Raw genomic sequence first — 10,205 nt, 5'->3', positions numbered from 1 at the left:
AACACAACACTCATAGCATGATCCTGTTCCCCTTGGAATCAATTGGTGATTTTACTTCAGTGGAAGCAGTTTTGGGTCACAACATTCTTGAGAGAGGATTTCCGAGTGCAGGATCTGTGACTGAGAGAAAACTCACCTTCTAAAATGTGTGTGCTGGTTCACACCGATGTCTAGAACCTGAAAGGCCTACACAGAGGGCACAGCACCAGTTAGATTCCTACTTCAATGAATGTGTGCTTCTTTGTGAGTTAACAGAGTTTTTTGTGTATCATCTACTTAGGAGAAACACCGATAATCTCCTAGTTATATTTTCCTAAGGCTTGTACTAGAACTAGAGGCCCTGATTCTGCGACCTTTATTTCATGAGTGAAAGTTGCAGGACTGAACCTTGGCATTGCAACTATAAAATAAAAATGCCAGATAAAGTAATAAAATACAATTTAACCTGCTTCCAATGTGCTGAGGTTTCCTTCACCACCTATTTATTCTTTTCTCCTGATCTCCACTTGAATTGTGGTAAGAATTGAATTGTGGGTATTTTATGCAATCTCTTTTTTGGTCCTTATTGTTTTGGGGCCCTGATCTCAATTGAGACCAGTAGGTACTACTGTAATACAAGTAGTAAATAAAATAAATAATAATAATAGCTTACTCTCACTATACTTATAGATACTCTTTTTTGTTTTTTAATTTCCTTCTTTTCTGCACACTGCGTATGTGGTTAGACGGCCCCTAATTAGACTGCTCAACAATGACTCACACATTTAATTTTTCTCTCAAACTTATTTATTAAGCGTTGTTAATCAGCATGAGAGTTTCCAACACAGAGGCTGCTGTGATTTACTCTAAGGCTCTTAGTCTGGTGTTCCCATGGCTATGGATCTTGGTGTAGGAGGAGCTGAGAATGCCCTACATACACAATTTGGGCCCCATCCTTTATTTCAATGGGATAAGAGCAGCCCTTTTTTTCTGTCTAACCAAATGTAGCCATGGAGAATAGCTGGTCTTCCCCAAACAAACCAACCTAAATAATGTGCCCTTCAGAAGGAATATATTTGCCTGACTCATCCAGCAAAGACTTCACAGGAGATCATCTGCCCTTATGGTCAGGGCCGGCTCCAGCTTTTTTGCCGCTCCAAGTGGCGAGGGAAAAAGAAAAACCCGCCTGAGCTGCCGCCGAATTGCCGCCGAAGAGGAAGAGAGGGAATGGAGGACTCGCCGCCGAATTGCCGCCGAAGACCCGAACGTGCTGCCCCAGTAACGCAGGGAGTGCCGCCCCTTTCTATTGGCCGTCCCAGGCACCTGCTGCCTTCGCTGGTGCCTGGAGCCAGTCCTGCTTGTGGTGGCCTCAGGGAGAATGCGAGAGAGATTGCTTGACGGCAGCCCCCATGTCTGGCCTTCCATGCCTAGGCCTCAGCCCCATGGGCACTGGTTAGTGTCTTCCGCTCAGCACCTGACCTCCCAGTAGCTGTGATTGTCACATGGTTTTGTAATAAGTACAGTAGTTTTCTTTTTGGAACAGGTGAGGTTTCTGCTTGATAACTTGCAAAAACTAATTAAAGTTGCAGTCTTTAGCCCTATTCACCCTGGCTTTAGTCCTCATGAGAGGGTTAGCAAATCAGCTACTTTTAAAGATGCCAGATTGGACGTGGAGCTTTGTTGTTTCCAAATCCAGGTGTGGTTAGGGATGGAGCATTATTTTCCTCCCATGGGGTAGAAACAAAGACCTGCATTGGGAATTAATAGGATGGAGAGCATGTTGCCTGCAGGAGGGATCAATCTCTCCTCATGAAATTTGAGCTGCTTCCACATGAGTAAGGTATGTATCACGTTCCAGGCTCCAAGACTCATGCTAGGAGCCACGGTGAGAACCTGGGAAAGAGCTGTAGTTAATGGAATGAGAAAACGCAGCAAAGCAGTATCTCCCTCCTCACTTAACGCCAAATTCTGGGATGATACAGTACAAGGGCCAACAGGATGTATGTTGTAAAATCTACTGGAATCCACAGATCTGACTAGCAGCAGCTGGGTATACCCAAGCTCCAACTGCTACTATGTGATATGAAGCAGAGGGGACAGAGGTTCTATGTGACACACAGAGAGTCTCTGGCAACGGCTCTACATTGTCTGCAGACCCATTGCCCATGCTATTTCCCCTGCTTGCCCACCATCATCCTCAAGCATAGAGGCCCTGATCCAACAAAGCTTTTATTTACATGCTTAACGTTTAACGTCTTTTGTATGTTGTTATCTTCAATCTCTTCTCCGCTCACTTACTCTGGGTTTACAGTGGTATAAGTCGTTGACTGCAGAGTGGTGTCTTTCTTGGTTGTGAGAGGAGGCAGCTTGCTTTTTAGCCTCAGGATATAGCAGATACACAAAGAAGGTCACCTTAATTCAGACAAATTGGGATTGAGCTATGAGGAAAGATTACAAGAGCAGGCACTGCCGAGGAGTGGGGAATATAAATATTTAAAGGGCGCAAACACCAAAGTTAGAAAGGAGTTATTTAGGGTTGTAGAAGTGGGTATTACTATGAGTAATGAGATTAAATTAAGAAAAGGAACATTTAAGCTTCAAATCAAGATATTTTCCAGTGATATTTTCTCAATTATATTTCTACACAGGTGTCATTAGCACACATGCAAGTGGTAAGTGCCGGAATAAATAGTCATTTAGACACCTAACTAGCCATTTGTTCATGCAAATATATAATTTGTATGTAAAGTTGCCGCAATTGTACGTGATCTCCAACCTTCCTTTCTGCAAATTTGCAAATTTTGTCTCCAATGGCTATGTTGGCTGCTTGCCAAAGGCATCATTGACAAGTGGTTATGCACTGGACCAGGAGCCAAGAACAATTCCTGAAGTCTAATCTTGGCTTTGCCACTGACTCAGTGTGTGGCTTTAGGCAAGCTGCTATAGCTCTGTGTCTTAGTCTCCCTTGCTTTTAAATAGGGATACTCACAGTTACTCACCACTAATTGGTGCTGTGAGAACTAATTAGTTAATGTTTGCATAATATTTTGGAAACACAAAGTACTGTATAAATGCTGAGTATTATTAGGAGGTTGTAATCCTGACCTTGTGGCTAGAAAGTAGCAAAAGACACAGTCATACTGTCCCTCGAAAAGTAACCAGCATCTCGTTACTCAATAGCAAGCACGATAATATCATATGACAATATCATATCAGTGACAAGGAGGAAATAGTACTAAAATCCCTGGTAGGCAACTCTTAGCAGGAAATTTCGAGAGGCCCAACAATTCATATGGGTAAGTGTTTTTACTGTCTCCGCACTGCACAAAAACTAAAGGTGAAGGCAGCAGCAATGCTAGGAGAAGTAGCTTTTGACAGCGCCTGGCTCATTCGCCAAGGTATTTCACATGGGGGGATTATAGCAATTGAAAACAAAGCCACAGCACGCATTTGAAGATGGCCTGTTCTCAGCAGCAGCATCACAACTCTTGTGGTGATCTATTCAGGACCCACCCACGCTGTGTTCAGCTCTTAATTCTTTAATTTATCCAGCTACCTTACGACAGTCCCAGTAAGCTGCAGGTGGGTAATGGGTAAATCATGATTTATCTTTTTCAATAAAGCTTACTTGTTAAGTGTGGAGAGTAAGACATGATAAGTCTGGGTAGAATTCCTTCACTGTTATTGTCCTTTCAGGAAAGCAAGGACAGTCCTGTCTCCTCTACCAGGCACGTGTGGGGATGTGTGAACAACATGGCAAAGTGTTATCTCCCAAGCCCCTCAATGTATTACCTGTTAAACCTACTTCTCAAAGTATCCACCTCTCGACCTCTTAACATTAAGGACTGGAGTTGATACAGTGTGCTCTATTGCACCGGACTAAAGGTGAGAGGCTAAGAGAGCCCCTAAAGCTGCTTAGGTAACACTCCATTCCTCCCTTGTTCTTGTTCTTTGTGACTACAGGAGGATCACTCTGGGTGTGTGATTATCTCCCACGTCCACATCACAGCACCCTATGCAATGATAACTTTTTGTTTCAAACTCGGAACAGGAGTTAGTCTCCCGAATCTCTCACAAAGAACAGATTTTTTTTTCTCTTGTTCATATGTGACAACATATGGAACTAGAGATCAGAACATCTGAACGCTATATATAGCAAATGTGATATTTTTCACGCAAACAAGTAACATTGAAGGTACCTCTTAGATTCCTGAAGAAGCAGACATATCTGCCAACTAATGTAATTGATTTCCAGGGAGAGTAAGTAGGAGAAAAGTATGACCCAGCGCTACAGTATGCTAAGCTTTTTAGGCCCCAATGCAACAAGGTACTTAAGCACTTGTATAACTTTAAGCATGTGAATAGTATAAATGAAGTCAATGGGATTATCCACAAGTTTACAGTTAAGCACACGCTGAAGTATCTTGCAGAATAGAGGCCTAAGTAATTTGTACTCTGCTACCTAGCTCAGTGTTACATGAACTACAAACCCAAACTTTCTTTTTGCTTGTGCCCTTTAGTGCTCCTTTGTGCCGTATAAAGATGGCCACCATCCCTATTGCGTTTGGCATTTGAGATATCTGCAGTGAAACCCTGGCTCCGTTGATGTGAATGGCAAAACTCCTGTTGACTTCAACAAGTCCAGGATTTCACCCCAATTCATTGCTTCCTCTTTCAGGAGGACCTTGGCAAGATATTTGAAAGACGTGAAGGGTAATGTCAGGTGAGACTGTTACCTCAGTTTCAGTGCTCCTGAGGGGTAGGGGTTGCTGAGTTTTAGGTAAGCTACTGGTTACATGAAGCATACCATCTAAGACAGCATCTCCTGCCACTCAGCTGAGGGTGGAATTGCTACAGCTCCTCTGACATATCTAGTTCCCTTCTAGGTCCTCCAGAAAGAGTAGGAAGTGAAGAACCGGAAGTTTCAGAGATGAGAGAAAAGAATGTGGGGGTGGGGGAGAGGCTAATGTTGTTACCTTTTGCTTTTAAATCAGGCAGATGCTCTTTACACATCATAAGGAATAATAAAGGGCTGTGGCTGCCCCCGTCCTTCCCTCCTCCCCAGTTTTGCTTCATTTGCAGTCCACCTTTCAGATGGAGCTACAGCTGACAAGTGAGTTGCTGTGTCAGCAGGTAGGCAGACACACAGCAGATCAGGTTTGGGCAACAGCAGGAACATGTTAATTGAGATAAGATATACCAGTCACAGGGTAGTAAGGTCCTACTTAACTCATGGCTGCCTAGAAGGAACTGCCTCAGGAGGCCCAGAGGAAGGCCACAGAGAGGTCTAAACGAGGCATACACCCAACCATCTTATATAAACAGGCCTTTGCTACATGAGCAATTTCCGTGGGCTCAGGTGTAATGCTTCTTTTTGATGATTTCCAAGTTCAAATCAATTGTAAGACAATTATCACAATAATGGGTATTGATACCAGGGTTTGGAAAGAGGTAGTGTGTAGGTACTGAAAGGGGATTTGTATAAGAAGTGCTTTCCTATAGCACCGGGTCATGACCAACCTGCCGTTCTCATATTGCTTAATGCAGTGGTTCTCAAACTGTGGGTCACGACCCTGTTTTAATGGGGTCAGCAGGGTTGTCGTTACACTTGCTGGGGCCCGGGGCTGAAGCCAAAGTCAGAGCCCTCCTGCCCAGGGCTGAAGCCCTCAAGCTTTGGCTTCCCTGACCCCCAGGGGCGGAGCTCAGACTTAGGGTTTGGTCCCCCCTGCCCAGGGCAGCGGGGCTCAGGCTTTGGTTCCCCACCTCTATTATTGGTAACTTCCTTCTCATATCTTTGCTCTCCACCAGGTAAATCACAGTACAATATGGCCCGTCGTTTCTATGCTTTCCTGTGGTCTTTAGTCCAGGATGGACTCTATGCCCACATGTTTGCTAGCATTCCTGTCACAAGACATAAGCAGGAAGGAGATTGGGGTTTACCATGCCCTATTTCCTTTTTATTTCCCAATATTTCCATTTCTGTGTAATGACATGGTGGTGTCTTGCCTCCAGGCTGGAGGATGGTTGCATATATCCTGTTATGAGGTGCTGTGGAGTCATGTTACCAGCACCTGACCTCTGCAAAGATACCTGCTGAATCGTCAATGTCTTGTCCCATGAGAGTGGAAGAATAACTCACCCACTTTGCTTCCTCTTTTGGCATCATCTGAATTGTTACAAAAGTTAAATACACTTGCACATTATTAGTGTATTTCCTTTGTTTCATGTATACCCTTCTTTAAAAATACACTCTGAACATGTTTTAATTATGGGCCTGTTCCTAAAGCTTCTGACACAAAATGAACCATCTACAGGATTCTAGAGATACATGGTGTATATTCCAAAATTGTCAACCTTGTTTTTCTATAGATTTCTGCCAAACCAGCAGTCAAGGAATTAGTTAAAAATCCCAAAGAAATGAATGCAGAAGATCCAGCATTCCCCCAGAACAGAAAACTCCAGTCAGTTTTTCCACAAAAATATGACAGAGTTCCCCCCAATATTTCCAATGTCCTTCCCCAACACTTAGAAGATGGATGGCTGACCCCTGAAGCACACTAGAGAGAGCTAAAACACTTCTGGAAATATGCACCTTACATGCTAGTTTATATTTTGTGCTTACTTCTCTTGCTAAAAGCATTGAGCTGGTCAGTATATACTAAATAAAATCTGTCATAGCATAAGTCACAGCTATCGGGCTGAAACAAGTACCTGGTTTGTATAAAAAAGTCTGAGAGCGCTGTGGTTCTGTGGTTTAGGCACAAGACTGGGATTCAGGAAACCCTGAATTCTAATCCAGGCTCTGACACTGACACCTTCTGCAAATCACTTAACCTCCCTACCTCAGTTTCCCCATATGGGGAAAGGGAAAAAATGATACTTAATTACCTCTTCCATAAGGCTGTTGTGAGGATTAATTGTCCAGTTTGAAAAAAGGACTTTGAACATGAAAAGTGTTACATTGTTTCAGTGATGAGTATTATAGTAAATTAAAACACCCAGGTATTTCTGCTCAGTTTTCTTTCACTTTGATGTCCTTTATTTATTGTTTACTTGTTTGGTTTTGTTCACATTCAGTTTAGAGATCCAAGCATTTCAGATCAGGACTCCTATTTCCATTATTGATATTTAACTTTGCATACGTGCCTCCCAGAGGAGCTAAGTCCACAACTATGTCTAATGACAACAGCTATTATCTCCTCATTTGAAATAACTCAGAAGCTGATGCACTTCATGATAGGAACCTCTGCTTTAAGAACCCTGCTCCACACCCAAGAACCCCAAGGTGCTTCTGGCTGGTTTCTAATTCTAATCTCTCAAAGGTTTTGCAATTTAGTTTGTTAATTGTCTACATCTGAGACATTCATCTAAAACTTCTACTATTACATTACTTGGATTAAAAGAGATGTTCATAAGAGTATTAGACTGGTTCTTGCACACTGAAAGCTTTTACCCTTACAACACCACCTGAGTCACCCATAAAGGTTTCTGAAGAAAGCAGAGAGTTTTTTTTGTTTCCAGTTTAAAAACACACACACACACACACACACAGTCATACACACGCACTTTCTCTCATATACACACACACTCTCTCTCTCATACACAAAGTAGTTAAAGTTCCTTGTTAAAAAGAGTTGAAAAATGTATAGTCCTTGTAAATTATATACTACAAGTTCTTAGAGGAGTGATCCCTAAACATGCATAATTCACACTAATATGATTTAATTCTAAGCCACTGGAAGATTTATAGAAATTAAGTCTTCACGTGCATAAGGATAATGAAAATATAATTTGGCTCATGAAATCTTTATATGTATCTTTATATTTCAACAGTGTAGTAATTACTGATGCACTTTAGACCACTGGAATGTGCCCACATCTTGTGACTACTCAGAAACTGAAGCCGGTGCAGAATGCCAGGGCCGTTTCACCAAGAGGAGTGTCATGCTGGGAGCATGCTACACCAATGCTCTGCGAGCTGCTCTGGCTACCTGTGAGATTCCAGATGTCGGCCTTCGCCTTTAAAAACTCTGAGTGGTTTGAAACCCAGTTACCTGAGGCAGTGCCACTCTCCCACTGCCATGATGCCATGGCTGCCGTCAGCAGAGAAATTGAAGCCAAGGCAACCTTACCATAAAAGAGCGGGAGCTGCTGGCATGGCAATCTCCATGAAGGCCTTTCCACTTTGGAACTTGCTTTCCCCATTTTGATCTGCCAGAGCAGCACAGATATATGAACTGTGCAGTTACCTGACAAGGCCCATTTCTTCTCCTAGGGTTTTGGGAAGGAGGTGGTTTGAAGGAGAGGCTTATATGACATACATACACACACACACACATCACACTGCTGGAGCCCTAGGGTGCTGTTGTGTATCTACCTTTGATGGAACGAGCACTCTATCAATTGCTATAGAGGCCAATGAGTTGAGATTGCTTATTTTTAACTGGATTGCTGCTAAGCTGTGATATTAATTTTGAAATTTACAAGGGAGTAGTCTGTCCTAAGTTTATGTATTTAAAATATGTGTATATATAAAAGCCACTCTATATAAAGCTGCAACAGCTTCAACAACTGTCTTGGTTACATATGAAGGATTTCACTGAGAACGTGTTCGAGGGAATCAGAAAGCAGAGAAAAGGTCACAAATAAGCACCTTAGGAACAATGAAAGCTTTTCTCCATGCAGCAGTGGGAGAGTTGCTAGAAAAACTGAAAAGGTATTAATCAGAAGTGGCTATAAATCCTCTGGAGTTTTGCTCTTATAAAACTCCTCAGAGAAAGTCTTGAAGGAAATGCAGGTCAAAGCCCAAAAAAGCTCTTGATCAGAGATTGCTGGAGGAAAATCTTCCCAGATGCCGTTTAATAGGCAGCAATCACCCCAGGAGTGGGAAAGCCAAGTACGCTTGAAACATGGTTGCAGTTCCTAATAGGCCTTGTCACACTTAAGGCACTGCAAGCTCCATCCAACGAACAGCTGAAGCTGGCTGGCGATTCATAATGCCAACAGTTTAAAGTTTATTATGATGAAAGCACTTAATGACAGCCATCGCTAGGGGCCCATCATTTATAAAGCTGTGCTGAGTATTAGACATGTAGCATGACCACCAATTTTATGTCACAATTGCTACCATAAAATGACCTTTGGTGATTTTTGCTGCATGTGGTGGACAGCTCTTCTTTCACATTAGTGCTCTGTGGCTTTTCTTTGCAGACTATTATGCTGTCTAAAGCTTATTTGGCACTGTCGTGAGTCTCAACCCTTGTTATTACCCCGAAGGCCTGTCTACAGAAAAACTCTCACGTTCTATTACGGCACTCCAATAATTTACAGTTCTTACCATCCTCAGTTAGTGTAATAATTTAGTGCACATATTCCTTTATTGTTATTCATTTACTAAAAGTTCTTCTGTTTCTATACACTGCACTAGACATCTAACAGGGGGTAACTAAAATATGCATGTTCCCATATTACCAGATATGGATAAAGCGTTTTTATTTTTAATTGTCAATTGAAAAAACCGGTAAGCAAAAGCAGTCGATAATAGTTGTTCTGGGAGAAATCTCCTTAAAACCTTGGGTATAAATGCTACACCTTGCACAAACATGGAACATAATTTCAGTGCATAAGCCACACACATACATTTGCATGTGAACAATATTACTTAATTACATTTCAATTTTTAAACCCGCTTTGTATACTTAGAAGGTGTTTAAATACCTAAGCACTTCACTGTCCTGATGTAAAGCATTACAAGTAAAGTGGTCTGTCCATGCATAAACACCTTTAAGTTGTATTTATAATTTTATAAATGATATAAAATCTGTTTCTAGTCCATGAAAAAAATCACACTAGCATGGCACACTGCAATTTTGGAAGGATTTAAAATATGTGATTTCTGCTGGTACCTACTGTATTGGGTTTTACATAAAGCTTTTTTCAATAAGGTAAATTGTTACATGACAAACTCATCTTCCACCATTATCATCTGCTGTTTGTGTTTAACAACAGGAGTCCTGGTCTAACAAAACTGTTGTAATGGCTGTACAAATTACTCAGCTGAAAGCTTTTCACCAAACCAAACAGTATTAATCAGCAGTTCTTATGAAGGTGCTAATTAAAAACAATTTTCTTCCTCAGTTTGCAATACTAAGCCATCTTCATTTGCACAGTTTCCAATATAGAGCTACTGTATACACTCACACTTCAGGGCTTCTATTAACTATTGA

Source organism: Caretta caretta, chromosome 3 (assembly GCF_965140235.1).
Source record: "Caretta caretta isolate rCarCar2 chromosome 3, rCarCar1.hap1, whole genome shotgun sequence".
Taxonomy (NCBI): Eukaryota; Metazoa; Chordata; order Testudines; family Cheloniidae; genus Caretta; species Caretta caretta.
The sequence above is the reverse complement of the archived record's forward strand: the minus strand, read 5'-3'. Positions refer to the sequence as shown.